Genomic DNA, 23,974 nt, shown 5'->3' with positions numbered 1-23,974 from the left:
ATAAACACAAGAGCACATGGTGGACTGGAATGTTAATAACTTCCATGGCTCCTTAACCTGCCAGGAAAACGAAAGAGTGGTTAGCTTAGCACACAGGACAACTGTCCAGAACTACACAGTGTCCTTTAGCTTAGCACACCACACCACCGTCCAGAACTACGTTGTACTTTATCTTAGTATAGCGCACCACCGTCCAGAACTCCGTTGTACTTTATCTTAGTATAGCGCACCGCAGTCCAGAACTACGTTGTACTTTATCTTAGTATAGCGCACCACCGTCCAGAACTCCGTTGTACTTTATCTTAGTATAGCGCACCACCGTCCAGAACTCCGTTGTACTTTATCTTAGTATAGCGCACCACCGTCCAGAACTCCGTTGTACTTTATCTTAGTATAGCGCACCACCGTCCAGAACTCCGTTGTACTTTATCTTAGTATAGCGCACCGCCGTCCAGAACTCCGTTGTACTTTATCTTAGTATAGCGCACCGCCGTCCAGAACTCCGTTGTACTTTATCTTAGTATAGCGCACCACCGTCCAGAACTCCGTTGTACTTTATCTTAGTATAGCGCACCACCGTCCAGAACTCCGTTGTACTTTATCTTAGTATAGCGCACCACCATCCAGAACTACGTTGTACTTTATCTTAGTATAGAGCACCGCCGTCCAGAACTCCGTTGTACTTTATCTTAGTATAGCGCACCGCCGTCCAGAACTACGTTGTACTTTATCTTAGTATAGCGCACCGCCGTCCAGAACCACGTTGTACTTTATCTTAGTATAGCGCACCGCCGTCCAGAACTACGTTGTACTTTATCTTAGTATAGCGCACCGCCGTCCAGAACTACGTTGTACTTTATCTTAGTATAACGCACCACCGTCCAGAACTCCGTTGTACTTTATCTTAGTATAGCGCACCGCCGTCCAGAACCACGTTGTACTTTATCTTAGTATAGCGCACCGCAGTCCAGAACTACCTTGTACTTTATCTTAGTATAGCGCACCACCGTCCAGAACTACGTTGTACTTTATCTTAGTATAGCGCACCGCCGTCCAGAACTCCGTTGTACTTTATCTTAGTATAGCGCACCGCCGTCCAGAACTACGTTGTACTTTATCTTAGTATAACGCACCACCGTCCAGAACTCCGTTGTACTTTATCTTAGTATAGCGCACCGCCGTCCAGAACTACGTTGTACTTTATCTTAGTATAGCGCACCGCAGTCCAGAACTACCTTGTACTTTATCTTAGTATAGCGCACCACCGTCCAGAACTACGTTGTACTTTATCTTAGTATAGCGCACCGCCGTCCAGAACTACGTCGTACTTTATCTTAGTATAGCGCACCGCCGTCCAGAACTACGTTGTACTTTATCTTAGTATAGCGCACCGCCGTCCAGAACTACGTTGTACTTTATCTTAGTATAGCGCACCGCCGTCCAGAACTACGTTGTACTTTATCTTAGTATAGCGCACCGCCGTCCAGAACTACGTTGTACTTTATCTTAGTATAGCGCACCGCCGTCCAGAACTACGTTGTACTTTATCTTAGTATAGCGCACCGCCGTCCAGAACTCCGTTGTACTTTATCTTATTATAGCGCACCACCGTCCAGAACTACGTTGTACTTTATCTTATTATAGCGCACCACCGTCCAGAACTACGTTGTACTTTATCTTAGTATAGCGCACCACCGTCCAGAACTACGTTGTACTTTATCTTAGTATAGCGCACCACCGTCCAGAACTACGTTGTACTTTATCTTAGTATAGCGCACCGCCGTCCAGAACTACGTTGTACTTTATCTTAGTATAGCGCACCGCCGTCCAGAACTACGTTGTACTTTATCTTAGTATAGCGCACCGCCGTCCAGAACTACGTTGTACTTTATCTTAGTATAGCGCACCGCCGTCCAGAACTACGTTGTACTTTATCTTAGTATAGCGCACAGCCGTCCAGAACTACGTTGTACTTTATCTTAGTATAGCGCACCGCCGTCCAGAACTACGTTGTACTTTATCTTAGTATAGCGCACCGCCGTCCAGAACTACGTTGTACTTTATCTTAGTATAGCGCACCACCGTCCAGAACTACGTTGTACTTTATCTTAGTATAGCGCACCGCCGTCCAGAACTACGTTGTACTTTATCTTAGTATAGCGCACCGCCGTCCAGAACTACGTTGTACTTTATCTTAGTATAGCGCACCGCCGTCCAGAACTACGTTGTACTTTATCTTAGTATAGCGCACCGCCGTCCAGAACCACGTTGTACTTTATCTTAGTATAGCGCACCGCCGTCCAGAACCACGTTGTACTTTATCTTAGTATAGCGCACCGCCGTCCAGAACTACGTTGTACTTTATCTTAGTATAGCGCACCGCCGTCCAGAACTACGTTGTACTTTATCTTAGTATAGCGCACCGCCGTCCAGAACTACGTTGTACTTTATCTTAGTATAGCGCACCGCCGTCCAGAACTACGTTGTACTTTATCTTAGTATAGCGCACCGCCGTCCAGAACCACGTTGTACTTTATCTTAGTATAGCGCACCGCAGTCCAGAACTACCTTGTACTTTATCTTAGTATAGCGCACCACCGTCCAGAACTACGTTGTACTTTATCTTAGTATAGCGCACCGCCGTCCAGAACTACGTTGTACTTTATCTTAGTATAGCGCACCGCCGTCCAGAACTACGTTGTACTTTATCTTAGTATAACGCACCACCGTCCAGAACTCCGTTGTACTTTATCTTAGTATAGCGCACCGCCGTCCAGAACCACGTTGTACTTTATCTTAGTATAGCGCACCGCAGTCCAGAACTACCTTGTACTTTATCTTAGTATATCGCACCACCGTCCAGAACTACGTTGTACTTTATCTTAGTATAACGCACCACCGTCCAGAACTACGTTGTACTTTATCTTAGTATAACGCACCGCCGTCCAGAACTACGTTGTACTTTATCTTAGTATAGCGCACCGCCGTCCAGAACTACGTTGTACTTTATCTTAGTATAGAGCACCGCCGTCCAGAACTACGTTGTACTTTATCTTAGTATAGAGCACCGCCGTCCAGAACTACGTTGTACTATATCTTAGTATAGCGCACCGCCGTCCAGAACTACGTTGTACTTTATCTTAGTATAGCGCACCGCCGCCCAGAACTACGTTGTACTTTATCTTAGTATAGCGCACCGCCGCCCAGAACTACGTTGTACTTTATCTTAGTATAGCGCACCGCCGTCCAGAACTACGTTGTACTTTATCTTAGTATAACGCACCGCCGTCCAGAACTACGTTGTACTTTATCTTAGTATAGCGCACTGCCGTCCAGAACTACGTTGTACTTTATCTTAGTATAGCGCACCGCCGTCCAGAACTACATTGTACTTTATCTTAGTATAGCGCACCGCCGTCCAGAACTACGTTGTACTTTATCTTAGTATAACGCACCGCCGTCCAGAACTACGTTGTACTTTATCTTAGTATAGCGCACTGCCGTCCAGAACTACGTTGTACTTTATCTTAGTATAGAGCACCGCCGTCCAGAACTACGTCGTACTTTATCTTAGTATAGCGCACCACCGTCCAGAACTACGTCGTACTTTATCTTAGTATAGCGCACCGCCGTCCAGAACTACGTCGTACTTTATCTTAGTATAGCGCACCGCCGTCCAGAACTACGTCGTACTTTATCTTAGTATAGCGCACCACCGTCCAGAACTACGTCGTACTTTATCTTAGTATAAAGCACCGCCGTCCAAAACTACGTCGTACTTTATCTTAGTATAGCGCACCGCCGTCCAGAACTACGTTGTACTTTATCTTAGTATAGCGCACCGCCGTCCAGAACTACGTTGTACTTTATCTTAGTATAGCGCACCGCCGTCCAGAACTACGTTGTACTTTATCTTAGTATAGCGCACCACCGTCCAGAACTCCGTTGTACTTTATCTTAGTATAACGCACCGCCGTCCAGAACTACGTTGTACTTTATCTTAGTATAACGCACCGCCGTCCAGAACTACGTTGTACTTTATCTTAGTATAGCGCACCGCCGTCCAGAACTACGTTGTACTTTATCTTAGTATAGCGCACCGCCGTCCAGAACTCCGTTGTACTTTATCTTAGTATAGCGCACCACCGTCCAGAACTACATTGTACTTTTTCTTAGTATAGCGCACCGCCGTCCAGAACTACGTTGTACTTTATCTTAGTATAGCGCACCGCCGTCCAGAACTACGTTGTACTTTATCTTAGTATAGCGCACCGCCGTCCAGAACTACGTTGTACTTTATCTTAGTATAGCGCACCACCGTCCAGAACTACGTTGTACTTTATCTTAGTATAGCGCACCACCGTCCAGAACTACGTTGTACTTTATCTTAGTATAGCGCACCACCGTCCAGAACTACGTTGTACTTTATCTTAGTATAGCGCACCACCATCCAGAACTACGTTGTACTTTATCTTAGTATAGCGCACCGCCGTCCAGAACTACGTTGTACTTTATCTTAGTATAGCGCACCGCCGTCCAGAACTCCGTTGTACTTTATCTTAGTATAGCGCACCACCGTCCAGAACTACGTTGTACTTTATCTTAGTATAGAGCACCGCCGTCCAGAACTACGTTGTACTTTATCTTATTATAGCGCACCGCCGTCCAGAACTCCGTTGTACTTTATCTTAGTATAGCGCACCACCGTCCAGAACTACGTTGTACTTTATCTTAGTATAGCGCACCGCCGTCCAGAACTACGTTGTACTTTATCTTAGTATAGCGCACCACCGTCCAGAACTACGTTGTACTTTATCTTAGTATAGCGCACCGCCGTCCAGAACTACGTTGTACTTTATCTTAGTATAGCGCACCGCCGTCCAGAACTACGTTGTACTTTATCTTAGTATAGCGCACCACCGTCCAGAACTACATTGTACTTTTTCTTAGTATAGCGCACCGCCGTCCAGAACTACGTTGTACTTTATCTTAGTATAGCGCACCGCCGTCCAGAACTACGTTGTACTTTATCTTAGCAGATTGTGCTGCTGGGTAGTTAGCATAGTGCTCAACTGTCCAAAACTAGATAGTGTCATTAGCGTAGCACAGAGCACTGCTGTCCAGAACTACAGATAGTGTAGAGTGAGTGAGACAGAGAGAGGGAGAAAATAAAGAGAGCAAATAAAAGAGAAGGAGAAACAGTGAAGGCAGGTGTGGGTGGAGGTCCTGCTGGCCTCAGCCTGATCACAGCTGCACTTTAACTCCATGCCACTCAAAGCAAAGCCCACCGCCCTGCTGGGGATAAGTGTGCACTGAGTGGACACCAGCTCTGCCGTTTGGAGCGCGTCCGTCCTGAGAGTTCATCTCCAGGACAGGATGAGATGGTTCTGTTTGTTTGGTGTCTCTTTGAAAATGAGGACACTGTGATGTTTGAAGAGCACATAAAAGACTAAGACGGAGCTCTGACTCTGCAGCGCTGAGGACAATGCTCTACTCTTCAGCTGCTATTGTGTGTTTTTGGTGATGCTCCAGAGAGGAACGCCCAGATGCATGCTGGGAAAATGTTTACTTTTCCGTCCTTCTCGTCACTGCTTTTTGTCTTCCAGCTGTGCAGGAAATGACACCATTAGAACCAACAAGAAACAACAGAGCTCTGTAAATAATTACCTTTACTCTATCTCTCTCTGGTCTTTCTGCGGCTCGCTTGCTCACTCTATGGCCTGATGCCTTTTCTCCAATGATTGTCTCATCTTCATCTCTTTCTTTATCTTTTCCAAGTCCACCTTTCATTTAATTTCCAGTTTAAACAACCATTAACTATTTAGTTTTTAATAAGCAGACATTTATGAGAAAATTAGATGTCCTAGCAACACCTTAACAACCAGCTGGGATAACATAGCAATGGCCTAGCAACACCTTAGCAACAAGCTGGGATAACATAGCAATGGCCTAGCAACACCTTAACAACCAATTGGGATACCACAGCTATGGCCTAGCAACACCTTAACAACCAGCTGGGATAGAAGAACAATGGCCTAGCAATACCTTAGCAACCAGCTGGGAGATCTGAACAATAGCTTAGCAATACCTTAGCAACCAGGTGGGATAGCATAGCAATGGCATAGCAACACCTTAACAACCAGCTGGGATGGTATAGCAATGGCCTAGCAATACCTTATCAACAAGCTGGGATAGCATAGCAATGGCCTAACAACACCTTAACAACAAGCTGGGAAAACATAGCAATGGCCTAGCAACACCTTATAGCAATGGCATAGCAATACCTTAGCAACCAGCTGGCATAGTATAGCAATGGCCCAACAACACCTTAACAACCAGCTGGGATGGTATTGCAATGGCCTAGCAAAACTTTGGCAACAAGCTGGGATAGCATAGCAATGGCCTAACAACACCTTAACAAACAAATGGGAAACCATAGCAATGGCCTAGCAATACCTTAACAACAAGCTGGGATAGTATAGCAATGGCCTAGCAACACCTTAACAACCAATTGGGATACCACAGCTATGGCCTAGCAACACCTTAACAACCAGCTGGGATAGAAGAACAATTGCCTAGCAATACCTTAGCAACCAGCTGGGAGATCTGAACAATAGCTTAGCAATACCTTAGCAACCAGCTGGGATAGCATAGCAATGGCATAGCAATACCTTATCAACCAGCTGGCATAGTATAGCAATGGCCTAGCAATACCTTATCAACAAGCTGGGATAGCATAGCAATGGCCTAACAACACCTTAACAACAAGCTGGGAAAACATAGCAATGGCCTAGCAACACCTTATAGCAATGGCATAGCAATACCTTAGCAACCAGCTGGCATAGTATAGCAATGGCCTAGCAAAACCTTAGCAACAAGCTGGGATAGCACAGTAATAGCCTAGCAACACCTTAGAAACCAGATGAGATAAAGCGAGCTGGATTTTAGCTCAGTAATCTGATTTCTCAGTGTATGTGAACTCTTACTCTGATTTCTTTCAGATTTCTCAGTCTGCGCATTCGCAAAAACAGAGTTTTACGTTTCACATCCTTTTCTGTGAGTTTACTGACTCATGTAGAGTCAGTAGTACCGGAGTTTCCCCAGTATCTGATTACTCAAGTGCATGTAAACGTGTTGATCGATTACTGGCACAATCTGCTTTTCTGCAGTTATCAGATTATTAAGTGAATGTAAACACATTCTTGTTTCTGGTCCAAATGTTTTATTTCCCACTGGATTTTAAACTGTACAAACTCCACCCTGCTCCAGCCGTGTGCAGGCCCTCTTGTCACTGGGGAGGCTCCCTCAAGGGTACATCTTGGTACCTTTTGTCAGGGGATGTAAATGTACCTCCACACACCCCGTCTCATCTCCAGGCTTTTATCTGATTGTTCTGTTTTCAAACACTAGCTTAAGAAAAGGTACAAACACGAAAGTTTCACCCAGAAAAACTTATTTAAGGTTCACAGTCGGACCTTAAAACCACTTCTGTACCTTTGAGGGCACATTCTGTTTGAACGAAAATGTACAGTGTGACAGCCATGCAACACCTTAGCAATCACTTAACAACTGCCAAGCAAGGCCTAACAACAAGACTAGGGTACCATAAAAACCATTAAAGCGGCTGCCTGGAATTACAATACAAACCCAAGTTCTCAAAAACAATCATCAATCTGCAACTGCTTAACTTCTGAAGTGTTTCCTCAACACCAACCCACTTCATTCATGAACTCTCCTCATGTAGTTGGTAGTTGCAGTCCTACAATCTATCCGTAACTGCAGCCCCCCCTCCCCTGCTCTCCTCCAGCTGTTGTGCTGAACACTGGGTGTTCCCTGGACTGTGATGGGGTCCCGACAAAGGAAGCTGATCCACGGCGCTGTAAAGAAATGAAACGTGCAGTCAGAGGCTCTGGCCTGGGTCAGTTTTCTGACGTAACGCTGCAAAAATCCTGCAGTCCCTCACCCGTCCCAGCCCAACTGAGCCGAGCCGCACCCCCCCTCCGAAATGAGAAAATGAGAACCAGACCCAGACTCCAGACCAGAGGGCTGGAGGGGACAACGAAGCCCTCTCTCAGAGCTTCGACTCTTGGAAGGCTGGCTCTGGGGAGCGTCCACTGGGTCGCTACCGATGCTGGCTTTTTTTGCATTTGGATGGCGCCTTGTAAAGAAGTTCGAACGGCTAAAAGTTATAAACACAAGAGGTCGACTCAGGCAAGTAGATTGAGCACTAGTTTGTGATTGATTCATTCAAGCATATAAGGTCCAGATAATGAACATACCAGCTACCGTACTGACCCAACCGCAAACAACTGGTGGTTAGGACTTGGTGAGGTGAAAAATTTCTAACTTTTTTTTTAAAAAAAAGAAAGGTAGTAAACTCTCTCTGGGCCACCCCCCTCTTGTCAATGGGGTCGGACCCTCAAAGGTACATCTCAGTACCTTTAGTCAGGGAACATAACTGAACCATAATCCACTGAAATGATCTGTTCTAAGCTGTACTGACTCCACACACCCCGCCTCACCTCCAGGCTTTTATTCTGCTGTTCTGTTTTAAAACATTCGGTTATGAAAAGGAACAAATACCAACTTTTCACCTGGAGGAACTGATTTAAGGTCCACAGTCAGGCCTTAAAACCACTGCTGTACCTTTGAGGGAACATTTACATTGTTTGTACCTTGATGAGTGGAAAATGTACCTGTGCAGAACCTTCATTTCTAATGGCGAAGAGTTGATGAGGTCATTCCAAACGCACCATAAATCTGTTAATTTGATGAAATCGAGACAAATTATCCATTAATCTTGCATTTTATTTTGTCCACTTTTGACATTTTTGCAGGCTTATGTGCCAACAGCATCCATTTTCCAACCTCTTTATACCTTCCATGCTTTTGTGGCTGCGCCCTTAAGACTGATATATGCAAATGAGCTCCGTTTTGATTGGTTGCACTCATTCAGACAGCAGTCCAGGCTAAACTGCTGAATAGGTGGCTGCTGGTTTTTGTGACATCACAAAATTGATTAATTTAAAACAGGGCGTTTTTTGTAGTTTAGTGGAAAAGTCAGTGTTTTTAAAGCACTTTAAAGTCAACCCTCCCTGCAGAGAGACAGAGGAAGACACCATGAAAGATAGAATGGAGGTTTAATCTTTGATAATCCAGACTGAACTTAATCCAGCTGCCTCAATGAGGACCCCCCCCCCCCCACCCCCCGCCACCACATCCAATCAGCATGAGACATAAAGAGACAGCCAGGCCTGGAAGGTCAGGCACAGAGAGGGACTGGGCGTGTGTTTGCATGTGTTCATGCTTGTGTAAGAAGGAAGATGAGGAAGACGAGGAAGCTTCATCAGCGTCATCGGATGACAGTGCCCCTCTCTCTCTCTCTCTCTCTCTCACTCTCTCTCTCTCTCTCTCTCTGTCTCTCTGTCTGTCTCTCTGTTTCTCTCACTCTCTGTCTCTTTTCTGTCTCTCTCTCTCTCTCTCTGTTTCTTTCACTCTCTGTCTCTCCCTCTGTTTCTCTCTCTTCTCTCTCTCTTTCTCTCTGTTTCTCTCCGGTCTCTCTCTGTTTCTCTTGCTTCTGTCCCTCTTTCTGTTTCTCATTTTCTCTCTCACAGTGTGCCTCTCTTTTTCTTTCTTCTTTCTCCTCTCTGTTTCTTTTTCTTCTCTCTGTCTTTTTCTTTTCTGTTGTTTCTCTCTTCTCGTTTTCTCCTCTCTCTCTCTCTCTTCTCTCAGTTTCTCTTTGTCTTTGTCTATCACTGTTTTCTCTCTTGCACTTTGTTTCTTTCTCTGCCTTTCTTTTTGTTTCTCTCTATCTCTTCTCATCTCTCTGTTTTTCTTCTGTCTCTCTCTCGTTCTCTCTATGCTTCTGTCTCTCTTTTCTCTTTTTCTCCCTCTCTTTCTTTTTCCTCTCTCCGTCTACCTCCATTCTCTCTCGCCATCTCTTTTTTCTCTTCTGTTTCTCTCTGTCCTGTTTCTCTTTTCTCTCTCTCTCCGTTTTGTCCTTTCTCTCTCTTTCTCTTCTCTCATGGTTTCTGTCTCTATCTCTTCTCTCTCCCTTTTCCTCTCTCTATCCCTCTTTGTCTCTCTGTCTGTTCTCTCTCTCTCCCTCTCTTTCTCTCTGTCTCTCTCTCTCCTCATGCGAACCAGATTTGTCTGTGTGCTGAACAGCTTTCATCACACTCTGTTAGCACCACACCTGCTAAAACACTGAACACACACTGCTTCTGATTCACTCTCTCTCTCCCTCCCTCCATCAATCAGTCACTCTATCACACTTCTCCATTCACTCTACACTACACCTTCCATTGTTGCTTATTCTCCGTCTCCCAGCAGGTCTGCAGCCCCTCCAAAACCCACCGAGATACAAGAGAGAGGATCACAAGGTTTGTGATGAGGAGGATGCAGATGACCAAGGGTGAGGTTGTGGAGGATCAGGTTGATGGTACTGAGAATGATGATGATGAAGCAGTTGATGATGAGTTGGATGATGACATTGAAGATGAGCATGATGAGGATGATCAGGATAAGGGGTTGATGAGGACAATGAGGTTGATGACGTTCAGTTTAATATGTGTTGCTGAAGCAGACAGTAAAGATGGTTGAAGAAGATAAATGATTATGATTATGTTGATGAGGATCAAGATGAGGCTGAGGATGATGGTCTGTGTTGAAGATGAGGTCAGTGATCAAGGTTAGGTCGATGAGAATAAAGTTGGAAATAAGAATGATGAGGAGGGGGTTAATGAGGTTGATCGTGCTGAGAACAATGAGTAGGGGGTTAGTGAGGTTGATAAGGATGAGGTTGATGCTGATGCGAATGATGAGGGCATTAGTGAGGTTGATCAGGATGAGGTTAATATGGATCAGGAAGTTGATGGTGATGGGAATGATAAGGATGGGGTTAGTGAGGTTAATCAGAATGAGGTGTATGAGGCTGATGAAATTAAGGGTGATGAGAATGATGAGGAGGGGGTTAACGAGGTTGATCAGGACACCTCAATTTTGTGCTGTTCCCTAAGCTCCAGCCCATGACTGCCTCCAAAGGATGAGGATGAAGTTGGTGAAAAACGACAAGGAGGGGGTTAATGAGGTTGATCAGGATGAGGTCGTTGAGGGTGAGGAAGTTGATGGTGATGAGGACGATGAGGAGGGGGTTAATGAGGTTGATCAGGATGAGGTCATTGAGGATGAGGAAGTTGATGGTGATGAGAACGATGAGGAGGGGGTTAATGAGGTTGATCAGGATGAGGTTGATGAGGATAGGGGAGTTGATGGTGATGAGAACGACAAGGAGGGGTTTAATGAGGTTGACCAGGATGAGGTCGTTGAGGATGAGGAAGTTGATGGTGATGAAAACGACAAGGAGGGGGTTAATGAGGTTGATCGGGATGAGGTCGATGAGAATAGGGGAGTTGATGGTGATGAGAACGATGAGGATGGGGTTAATGAGGTTGATCAGGATGAGGTCGTTGAGGATGAGGAAGTTGATGGTGATGAGAACGATGAGGAGGCGTTAATGAGGTTGATCAGGATGAGGTCGATGAGAATAGGGAAGTTGATGGTGATGAGAACGATGAGGATGGGGTTAATGAGGTTGATCAGGATGAGGTCGATGAGAATAGGGGAGTTGATGGTGATGAGAACGATGAGGATGGGGTTAATGAGGTTGATCAGGATGAGGTCGATGAGAATAGGGGAGTTGATGGTGATGAGAACGATGAGGATGGGGTTAATGAGGTTGATCAGGATGATACGGAGGACAATAATAAAGATGAACATGAAGGCGGTGAGAATGATGAGGAGAGAATAATAAGAATGATGAGGTTGATCAAGAGAAGGGTAATGAGGATGAAGACGGTTGATCAGCACGAGGGTGACGAGGATGATGAGAATGAATGAATGAATCTAACTGCTGAGAAACTCAGACAATATTCAATTTTCACAAACTTTCCTGTCATGTCTGAGCGGCTGTTATCAGTTTGCAGGATCTTTACCTTTTTTAAGATTGGCACTGTTGACATTAATTATTTTAGTTGGGCCATATTATTAAATCCAGAGGGCTACTCTTGTCTAAATCGAATCCCGAGAACATGGTGAATGCCACAAGGTCTCTCAATTACCCTTAAGAAAACAACATTAGGCTAAATGGCGGCGGCACACTAGCTTTGTTGGCATTTTTGTCGAACCAGTTGAGGGATTTTTCATTCACTCAGATTACTCCTCAGCCTTTCATGTAATCATTAACTCCCTTGTGGATTTCAACAGCTGGCCTACGACCCATGTCTTTAATCTTCGCCAACTGGTCAGTATGGATTTTGAGCATTACAAAGCAGCAGACAATATTTCAAGTGTCCAAACAGATGAACGAGGGTTCAAATCGCAGAATGGTGCTGGAGATTAAGGCGATATTGGAGATGAAGGCGAAGTGGAAATGCCCTTCAGATACACAGACTCTTCTGGTTCTCAGTCGAAAGGAAATACATGTTTCGGATTAGACGGTGTCTTACGGCTTTTACATTTTAACGTCCAACTTCTGATCTGAGAGAACGTGACAGGAGAGAGAGAGAGAGAGAGAGAGAGAGAGAGGGGGCAGGAAATGTAAGGTTACGAAGCCACACATGCGCTATGTGAACCAACCCCATAAGGTCAATATTAGTGGAGGAGAAGAGGCAACAGCCCGAGAGAAAAGAGTAAAAAGAGAGGGAAGGACGGATGGAGGGAGGGAAGCGGAGTGTGTGTGCGAGAGATGAAGTCATGACAGAGTTCCTGAGCTGAGCAGCAGGCCTCTGTCCCTGGCTGCTCTATTGGGAGGGAAATGGAATATCCATTGTTATCCGGGAACTCTCAAAAAACACATACAGCAATATCTTCCTTCAGAGTCTAGCAGTCTGTCTTTCTTTCTCATCCCGTTTTCTCCACTGCTTTCCATGCCTTTTCAGTGCATTCACATTAGGAGGCAAGTTTCCCTGATGGGCGGTGTGTTCGCTGCCGCTCTTGTTGTCGTTTGTTTCAAGTTTCTGACAAGAAAATGTGAAAAATAGCTATTGTGTTGCTCCTTCTACCAAAATGACCCATTTCAGATGCTGGTGTTTAGACTAAAATGCTTTTGCTTTGAGTGACCCTGCACTTTAAATATGTTGATTTTATTTACATAAATGACCGAACATTCCATTCACTATCCATACAACTATAACGCCTCAGAAACTACACCGAATGTTTCAGTACTGTTTCGGTGGTGACTATTTGATCTCATTCTGGGCCGAACTCAAAAATGCTAGCCAGGACATGACCAGCTTTGAACAGCTGTACACACATAAAATCATATAGCTTTATTAAAAGACACATAAAACACTGTATGTGTTTCTGTAGTGACAAGTCTTAGCGTTCCACAATGATTTTCACTTCAGGACACATTTACCTCAAAACAGTCTAATTGCTGATCATGTGGCCATGAGAGACAGGGATGCAGCCTCACTTCCTGCTCTAAATTGCAGGGGTCTGGCTAAAATAAGCTCTGTAAATAACAGGTGCTGGTTGTTGGTGCCACAGACGAAGGACTGAATGGCTTTCAGTTGTGATGATGAGTGTCTTGGTGAAGGAGAGGCTACAGAATAACACAATAACACACACATACATTTTAGACTAGGAGAACAACATTTCTATCATTAGACCACAACAACATCCCTTTTTGCGGGGTGTGGAGCCACTGCACAGCTCCTTCCCGAAGCCGGAGCCATTACTTCCCCATATCACTTCAGTTTTTTTGCTGATAGAACAGCTACATCAGATACAAACATCTACAACACCGTCTTATAGCCTCCCTAAATGCCAGGCCTGTCTAGTCAACAATCATGCCTGGTCTTTCCTGCCTATCATGTTTCACCGCCTGATTTCTGAGCTTCTGCGACCATACGGACCCTCTGCACGTTTATTTCACGTTCAAGTGACCAAAAGATACATAGACCCTCATCCTACAATGGCTTGGTGAAAATCCGATTGTCAATTTTCCCCAAATGTAGCTGATCAGCCAAGACGTTTGGTGTCAGAGGGTTCTTCATTTTGTCCTGGAGTTACAAGGCTAATGTAGCTAACACAGTTTAGTCCCTCAAACTGTGTTAAGTCACAATTCTGCTAGCTTAGCTTTCATCTGTGCTATGTACTTTGGCTAGATCAGTTAGTACTTGATAGCTACAGTTGTATGCAAAAGTTCAAGTTACCTGTTTTGGTGACCTAATTGAGAACGTAGTGGAAAAAATAGCACAAACTCTAATGTGCCATAACTTCTGCACAATGTGTTCAACAGAAATGATGTATGAAAATGTGCATAAGTGTGATAGACGTGTAAACTCACCGTTGCCCAGAAAACCAACTAAACAGGGCATTTGACCAAGGGCGCCCAAACTGGACATTAGCCTTGTATCTCTGGTGCATAAGCCAAACGTATCCTGGGCTGACCGATTACACTTGAGCTGCAAATCTGATTAGAGTTTTATTCTTTTCAAACACATTCAGATGAAAGTGTGGTTCAGGTCTGGTGTGTGGAAGGAAGACGTCTGGAGAGGTGTGGCTGCTTAAAACTCAGTTTGGACAAAGGGCAGAGTCCCCCAAAGGAGTTTAAACCAAAACCAGATGCATGCACACACACACACACACACACACACACACACACTCTTCCTCATGGATTAAATCACTGTTCAGCAAGATCAGACTCCAATACACAACCACACGGCTGCCAAAAGACACAAATGGTTTCAGTATGTTACTGACATTAGTTGGTGCAGAGCAGAACTGAGCGATATGACGACAGGGCTGGGAGGTGTCCTGGTATAAAAGAGAATTCTTGTCTCATAATAATTAAATAATTTTCCATAACATGGACATGTTAAACAGGCGTAAATAAAGCTGCAATATGTAAGTATTTTTTGTTAAAATCGTAGCCTTACTGAGTCAGGAGAAAAGAAACAGGTTAAACTGTGGTGTGTGTGTGCTGCTGCGATTCACCCTGTAGAGTCTGAAAAACTAATTTAAAAGTCAGAGGCGTCAGGTCAGACACTGACGTCACATGCACAGGCTCAAAAAGAAGGTCCGACTCGATGTTTAGGCCAGACAAAGCTATGACGACACACTGCGAAGCAATTGTATCTTGTCAAGTGGAATGACACTGATTCTATTCGATAAGTCTAATATTTCTTATTTTGAGATGTTTGTGCACTTACTTCCAGACTGTTTGGCTTATTTCTAGACATTCAGGGGCAGTCGTGGGCCTGTGACCAGAAGGTTGCCGGTTCAATCCCCTCTGCTGACAGTCCATGACTGAAATGCCCTTGAGCAAGGCACCTAACCCCTAACTGCTCCCTGGGCTGCCCACCACTCCGGGCAAGTGTGCTCACTGCCCCCTAGTGTGCGTGTTCACTAGTGTGCATGCATGTGGGTGTTTCACTGCAAGGATGGGTAAATGCAGAGGTGCAAAACACAGTTGGTTGATAATTCTAAATTAAACTTTTTTCACTTGTTTTAAGTAATTCTATTAAGTAAACTTATCTCACTATACTGACAGATAATTTAGCTTGTTTAGCTGGTTTGGAAATAAGTTTAATAATCTTACGATAAACCTACAGCAATCTCAGCAGTTGAAATATTGGATTTGTTGACAAGATTTAAGATCATTTTGCTTGAAAAACATGCTATTTTTTGCAGTGCAATAGTAAGTAATTGACTCACAGCTTTGCAGACACGTCCTTCACCAAGTTCTGACTGAGTTCTCTTTGAATTCTCTTTCAACACGCTTGTGATTATCAGATTCATCCACTCAGGGAAGGGGACTGAAGCACAACCTACACTACAAAATGTTCTGCACCATACGTGCAATTACACATTTCGACCAGAGAGGTCTGCGAATGCCCAAATCCCAAAAACGTAGCTTTAAATACATCTTATAAACTCAACAAAAGTCTAAAAAAGTAGGTAGATAAATGTAAAAATCTGGGGGTTCACTGAGAGTATTACGGTAAAATGAGAATGGTGGTGCTGTCGTCCCGCTACTCTCACTCACTCACTCAGGTTTGTTGACAGTGGAGTCCTCATATCTTTGCTTACTTCTGGTTCTCCCTTTTGGTTAGGCTGTAACAGCTGGGCCTGCTGGACTCACTGCTTCCACTCTGTCAACACTATGACCCTGTTTACACCTGATCACTTCATATATCTTGAGTATCAGGCTTATATCTAGATAAGGTCAAGCTACATAAAAATGCAAATGTTAACGTACCTAACACAGATACAAATCTAATTGCTCAAACCACTTCAGGAGATGGACTGAAACACATCTGAGCAACATGTTGCAGCAGCGTACTTTCGACAACTAACCTGACTGATCATGGGGCTACAACTGTCTTTAAAATGACTCGACTTACGTACCTATTCTGCTGCTTTCAGGTACCTGTGTTTTGACATTCCCTTCTTGCCCACCACCACTAGTTGGGCCCCTGTCTGGTTGTAGGGTAGGCTCTGCCCCTGCAAAATCTATTCAACAGGACCAGTGAGGGTCTCAGTGCTCCAAGACCTGAACCGAGGACAAGGCTTACACCAAAGACTCTTTAATTTCTAATGAACTGTTATCTTTTAACTTGTAAAATTCCATTGAGGACACTGTCCTCCTTCACTCTTGCTCCCTGAGTCTTTCTGGCAGAACCAAACAACTGCCCATCTTGGCCCTCTGCCTTGATTGGGTGCCCCTGCTTGCCTGCCTTCTGGACCAGCTTGATTACCATGGAGCTTCCTGCTGTCCATTGCTGGGTTGAAAGCCTCACCTGCAAGCAACTCACCCTCCTGATGATACTGCTGCCAGCACAGACTCAAATTATTTCATCACAATATTCTGAGCTTTTCTCATATTCATACTAACAGCTGCGCTGAACTGTAGTGGTGAACATCCCAGTAGTGGTCTACATCCCAACCCTCACCTATGGTCATGAGCTGTATGTAATGACCAAAAGAATGAGATTGTGAAAATAAGTGGCAGAAATTAGCTTTCTTTGCTAGTCATCTTGGAGGAGCTCAGAGTAGACCCATTGACCAGAGCCAGTTGACATGGTTAGGGTGTCTGATCAGGATGCCACCCTGACCACCTCCCGTTTGAGGTTTACCCCGCACAACCTACTGGGACAAGACCTTGAAGTCTTCCTAGGACTTGCTGAAGAAACTGCGGTATATCTCGAAGTTGACCTGGGAGCAGCTTGGAGTCCCCCAGAATGAGGTGGAGGAAGTTGTGAGGGACATGGTCATCTGAGATTCTCTGCTCTCCATAGTGTTACCACGACCCTAGATGGATTGAGCAGTTAAAGAAGACGAAGTTGTCGACCAGAGGAGGATGGATTCGCCTTTTGTGTCTTGGTTCCTCTCGAGGTTTCTTTCCACTTGCTCTTAGGGTGTTTTTCCTTGTAACTGTTGGCTTGCTCACTGGGGAACCTGGTTTTTCTGTAATGCCTGTTGTAAATAGCCTGCTGTAAATAGCAGTACAGAAATAGAACACTGAAAAACAAAAAACAGCTGCAGTGGAGACGAAGGTCATGTTTTGATGTTTTATTATAATAATGCTAAAGTGACATTACGTTAGCCATACAAAAATCAGTTAGATACAGTACAAGCTTCCTATACTGTAAATGTTTTCCCAGAATTCAACACAGGATGCTGTATAAAACTGTAAAACACATTGAAAGTATCATGGGCTTCATATAGAAACAGACAGAAATTCCTTACAGTACATAATCATTTTTTTTTGTTTTGTTCTTTTACTGTTTTGCCCACCCTTAGTGTGCCAATATGGTTGCACTAAATATCTGTAGCTTCTTGCATATATCAGTGGTAACTAACAGCCCTTGCTGGGGTCCTCTGACAGCTCCAAAAGCATTTGGTTTCATTTAACACCACCCTCACTCAGTAAGGCCCATTCCTTACAGACCCCAACACTATTAATCTGCACAAACACACACACACTGGGGACGAGAGCTTGCCAAGACACACACACAACATGCGTCTCTGCACAGAAATCACACACACACATGCTCTTGCTTATCCTCTGTGTGTGAGTAAGTGCAGTTGTAGGCTGTGTGTAGAATGATGTAATTGTGGTCAGTGCCAGACGTACCCACACTGAGAGAAAACAACTCACTCTCACAGCAAATACAACCACAACACATACAGCACACTTTCACCTGCTCTGCTGCGGATACACAGCTGCTCCTCCACACAGTAACACGTACCACTCACCACAACAGCACCCACACCTGTACAATCAGTCCAAGTTAGGGTCAGACTTTCAAGGTGCATTGGTGTCAGAGTTGGTAAGTATGCTGCACCATCTCAGGAACCCTCACCTCAACATGTGGGCAACCATCCACTGTGAACACACACAGTTTCCTAGTTCTGTAGGATCTTTTATAAAAAAAAAAAAAAAAAAGTCAACATAAATTAAATACACTCTATTATTAGCTGATATACTGTTATGGAGATAAAATGAGCTTGTTTTGCTTGTGTTGTAGATCTGTACAACAGATCTGGTTTTAGGGGGGGGCTCTGTTGTTACTCTTGTTCAACAGGTTGTCCCCAGACGAGTATTCTTTTTATGACATTTACATGCTGACTTCATGATGCACATCTATATCGCTGCAGTACTAAGAAAATCTCGCATCTCCTTTTTTGCCGCTTTTCAGTTTTTGACATAATTTGAAAACGCCTGATGAATGGACCAAAAGAAACGGCCCAAAATGACTTGGAAAAAAGTCTGGTTCCATTGACTTACAATACAAGTAAAGTAGGTTTTTTCTTTCTCCTGTAAAGTTACCATTCTGGAGATGTGAGCTTTTCTTCTAACAACAGCAATATATATAGTCTCCACCTGGAGGTGGGTATATGCTATATACCTGCATATACGCACCCCCACACTAGTAAATCAAATCAAATCAAATTTATTTATATAGCGCTTTTTACAACTGATGTTGTCACAAAGCAGCTTTACAAAAATGGGAATCACAGCACAGAGAATCAGACAAAACACTGAACATAATATACAGAATATACAGAATATACAGAACCCCTGTGAGCGCTGAGGCAAGGAAAAACTCCCTCAGAGCTGGAGGAGGAAGAAACCTCGGGAGGACCAAGACTCACATCTAAAGGGGGGACCATCCTACCACTGGTCAGACAACTTATAAGTTAAACTTATAAACTTATAGTAACTCAACTAGTGACTCAATAGTTGCTAGTTGCAACACAATTGCAAGGGATACATTTGTTTATTCCACTATTTGTCAGCATTATTAGCTAGTGCTTTCATATTTTCACATCATATCCTTTTGGCTACATAGAATCATTTGCGATCCCACATTCGCATCTTTGGATTGTTTCACGTCAAGACAAGAGAACATTAACTAACCACACAGATCAGGATATAGTTATGCTAACAAAGAGGAACGAGCACCTTAACTTCAGCCTGCTAGTCAACTAGCTAGTCATGCTAACTGTTGACCAGCAAACAGGCTTTCGGTTTTCCAATCAATTTTTTTTGTCTTGTCCATGAAACTACTCAAATGAACCACTACCTCACAGGAGGAACTACACAGCTAACAACATCCATCAAAGATTGTGAGTGAGTGCTATTTCAGGACAGGTTTGTTACAGTATTTGACCACATTCACTCTTTTTTCTCTCTGAGATCCAATCCAGCACTTTCAACTGAGATCATCCTAACGCCAATGGCTGATATAGTCGTCAGTTAATTGAAACGATGTAATATAACATGACTATGTGATGCCTTTGCAGTTTTCACTGTTGTTTCTTAAAGTTTCAAACATGTTCCAAGTCAACTACAGGAGACGTTACATGCAACCCAAGTGAAATTTAGTTGCACTGGTTCTCAAGCGCCTTCATGAAAGCTTCACCATGCAAAGCCACCGAAAAGTTCCAAACTAGCACTTCTGTTACCAGACGCTGCTAAAACACTTTGACCTTCTGGTTTTTATTGGAAGAGGAGGGGATGAAGATTCCTCAAGTGTATCATCTCAGTCCGGAGACCATAAGGAATTTCAGAAATGGAGGAGGGAGTAGGGACAGGCGATTTTAAAGGCGATTGTGTAAATATTTGACTGGCTCTGGGGGTTGTGGGATATGAGGGTAGGTTTTGTAAAGGCGCATTGTGGCATCTTCAGAGCTAGAGAGAGAGGATATGAGAGAGATTTACAGCCAAAGCCTGCGGAAAGATGCCGCAACACAAGCAGGCACGGTCTGGACACAAACATGAACACGAACACAGCTGTCAATCAACATACTTGAAGAGGGTGAGTCAGTGCAAGTGGACTAATTTTCCATTTGTTTAGGGTGTAAATCTGCACTTTTTTCAACCAATTTACTACTGGAATTCTCAAGAAATTATTTGAAAATGATTCAAAATGCACGGTTACTTACTTAATGTGTGCAGTAGTACAGTAATCACTTCTCACTAACATTTAACATCAACAATTACACATGCACGCCCTACATTGAACACGCCTGAATGGTATAGTGCTAAGAAGAGGCTGATGGCAGCAAGACAAAAGACTGCTGACAAAACAGGAGAGTTTGGGAAAAACTACAGAGTTCAGAAGACAAGACGATTCTGGTTGCTCAAAAAAGGTGATGCAAGAGGCTGCGCTACCCTGGGTAGCTAACATTAGCATGTGTGTTAAGCAATTCTCTCTGACCAATCAGTACATCTGTAGTGTCTTTACATCACTTTTTGGTATCGGCTCAGCTCGCCTAGAATCTCGACAGAGGTGGTATCAAAAATAGCCTCAGGTATCAAGTACCAGATTCACCAAGTGGAAAACCAAAAAAGGCAAGATGAGTTGAACCAAGCCATAACCTGCAGTGGAAGAGCATCTTAACTTACTTAGAAAAAGTAAGAAGAAAAACAAACTTGTGTCTCTGCTTCATTGGTGCGTTGTTGAAAGCACTTGTTAACGTTGTAAATATTCACATTTTCCTAGCAAAATAGTTTTTAACTCTTTCTAGCCTGAGTTGATGTAGCCTTCAGGAGTGTCGGAATGGGGCAATCGGGTAAAATTCTGCAGGATACTTTATTAACAATCACCTACTGCACATGTTTAGTCAAACCCTTGTCTACTACGGTGAATGATACTGTTCTTTATTCCTTAAAAAAAGTTTTTTGTTTATTCTTGTAATGTTTGTCTTGCTTCCAAGCCAAACACAGACAGACAAACTCACAGCCACAAAATTTCTCAGGCAAAGGGCAGCACTCAAGCCCACTGTCTACATCACAACCTGTGACCTAAACAAAGGTCTGTCTCTCTCATACGCAGGAAGCAAGCTCTTCCCTGAGGCCACCCCGTTTGAGTGGGCTTCTGTGTTCAGTGGAGCAAGATACAGCAGAGGCTCCCTGAGTGCTAATTCATTATTTATACGGTCAGGCACATGATGAAAACTGCAAAAATACTGTTCAAAACAGTAAACAACACTGCAGGACAAAACTATACACACACCCATATGGAGACTTACCACTGAACTCTAACTCTGACTAATGCCTACAACCAAAACCTGACCAGAACCTGTTCAAACATCTGCCTTGAGTGACCTAATCTCAAGTGGCCAGTGAAACATTTAGTCATTTACACCTTGCATTTCCATGTACCTCGAATGCATCTCCAGTGATCTCTCTTGATCAGATTTAAACGCTCAGCATAGCTCTTGCGAAACAAACTTTTCAAGGGTTGCGCAAAGCCAAAAGCGCCTCTGAGAGCTTACAAGCTCGCGTACTTTTTTCGGTCTCGTGCTTCCTGTCGCTCATTTCCCACTAATGCAGGGGATGCTATGCCATTTTAAGATAAGTTCCATGACTAGTGGAAAATTATTCCAGCACAGTTCTAACTTCGAGTCCAGAATGCTGCCACTATTTAAGGTGAAACAGGAAATTTTGAATCATAAGCTTGCAAATACCAAACCAACTTCAGGCTCATCCATTTATGACCCTAAATACTGTATAAGATGACCTTCATCCACAGAGTTCAGCTGCCATGTGCACAATATTTTCACATTTTATGGCATTTGGCTGACGCTCTTATCCAGAGCGACTTACAGTTTGATCATTTTACACAGGGAGGCCAAGGTGGTGTTAGGAGTCTTGCCCAAGGGCTCTTATTGGTGTAGTGTAGGGTGGTTACCCAGGCAGAGGATTGAACCTCAGTCTACAGCGTAGAAGGCAGAGGTGTTAACCACTACACTAACCAACCACTATATGGAGAGTAAAGCCTCTGCATGACGTCTGCAGTTGTTTGCTTTCTCCCTTTGTACCTTATATTGTTCACCAAATCCAGGCCAACACCCTCTCTGCAAGAAGCACGCTGAGACCTTTAGGGACTGCAGGCAGTGGTCAGCATACCAGATCATCAGGTACACCGGTAGAAATTCTTCCTCAGGTTCTAGTATAATCATTGCTGATATGCCAAGTGCAGATAATGCGACTTACAAACAGTGCAAACCACGCAAACGATATCCCATTTAGCTGAGTGGCTCATCCAGGGATGTTTCAATCACATTTCCAGTGAAAATATAAATGTCTCTCCATCAGCTGAAGAAGTCCATTTTGTTCTCTCAGCAGCAAACATAAAAGAATGGCTGGTCTTTTGAAGTTAGCCTTAGCCTAATATGGACACTAAAGCATCTGTTTTCTCTCATACTGCCTAAGAAGCCATGTAACTCGATTGCATATGACGATGGGGCTTTGTGTGCGAAACAAAATGCAGGCAAGCTGGTACTGAAGCACAAATGACTGTAATATTTCCGATAATGACCGAAGGTCCAAGGCACAAGTTTATGGGAAGCATGTATTGGACAAATGAACTCAGAAATTTGACAAAACGTCTTATTCAAATGTCCCATTCCACCTTAAATGGTGCAGCAGTTACAATCAGGCACATGTACACGTGCCAGAATGTACTGCTTAACATAAAATTAGAAAAATTTGCTTTGGTTGTTTCGAGTGAAAAGTGAAGGGATATTGCAGAATAATGAGCCACCTATGAAGTAGGTTTGGTCTAGTGGTCTAGTTAGTCGAATTTCAGGTCATGTGAATGTGGGTTTTGCTGAATAGTAGACCTCTTCATGTTCTTTTTATGTATAAGAGACAACAGCAGGACAGCCAAAGTGGTGACTTTTGAAAGGCTTAAACTGAGAGAATTAAGAATTTTATTGCTTAATAAACCTTGAGGTTTTACATTATCGCTCGGTCCTTGCTTTTATGGTCAAAGCCTTGCCTCATTTTGTGGGAGTTCATTACTGCTTAAGGTAGATCAGTCTCACTAGTATCCATCCCTGACCACCTCTGAAAGGGGGTTTGAGTATATAGATACATGATACTATGAGACACACTGGACCCTGTTCATACTTGTTCCAGTCGCATTGTACACTTGGCCCAGACTGTGGAGTGTGATGCATCGCTCCAGAGAAAACGTTCCCACTGCTCCAGAGTCCAGCGTACATTTGTAAACATACCAGAGGTATGGACGTTAATCTTAGTTTCTTGGAGAGGTAACATGATTGAGGTAAGATGGGAACATAGAGCTAATTCCCATTAAATTTCAGTCAGGGAACATGGGGCCCTGGAACTCTAGGACTGTTTTCAAAGTTATCAAGAAAGAATCAAAGCAGCCCTACGTTCTGGAGAGGGTGGTTTCCAAAAAAGAAGGAGCAAAAGCTTGGAACTCAAGGACTGTTTCCATAATTATAAAGAGGGAACCAAATGCCTCAAGAACATAGGGCCTGGAACTCTAGGGCTGTTTCCAAAATTATAAAGAGGGAACCAAAAGCCCTGAGAACAAAGAGTCCTGGAATTCTAGAGCTGTTTCCAGAAGTATAAAGATGGAACTAAAAGCCTCGAGAACATAGGGCCCTGGAACTCTTGGGCTGTTTTCAAAATGATCAAGAAAGA

The 23,974-nt window shown here is 43.8% G+C and overlaps 1 protein-coding gene across 1 annotated transcript in view; it reads right to left on the bottom strand.

Moving 5' to 3' along the window:
• add3a (adducin 3 (gamma) a) overlaps nucleotides 1-23,974 on the bottom strand; it is a 178,464-nt gene that overhangs the window by 89,026 nt on the left and 65,464 nt on the right. The gene's annotated exons all lie outside the window — the stretch shown is intronic.

Source organism: Pygocentrus nattereri, chromosome 25, assembly GCF_015220715.1.
Source record: "Pygocentrus nattereri isolate fPygNat1 chromosome 25, fPygNat1.pri, whole genome shotgun sequence".
NCBI classification, from domain to species: Eukaryota; Metazoa; Chordata; class Actinopteri; order Characiformes; family Serrasalmidae; genus Pygocentrus; species Pygocentrus nattereri.
Note: the sequence above shows the minus strand (reverse complement) of the source record. Positions and strands in the feature narration are given on the sequence as shown.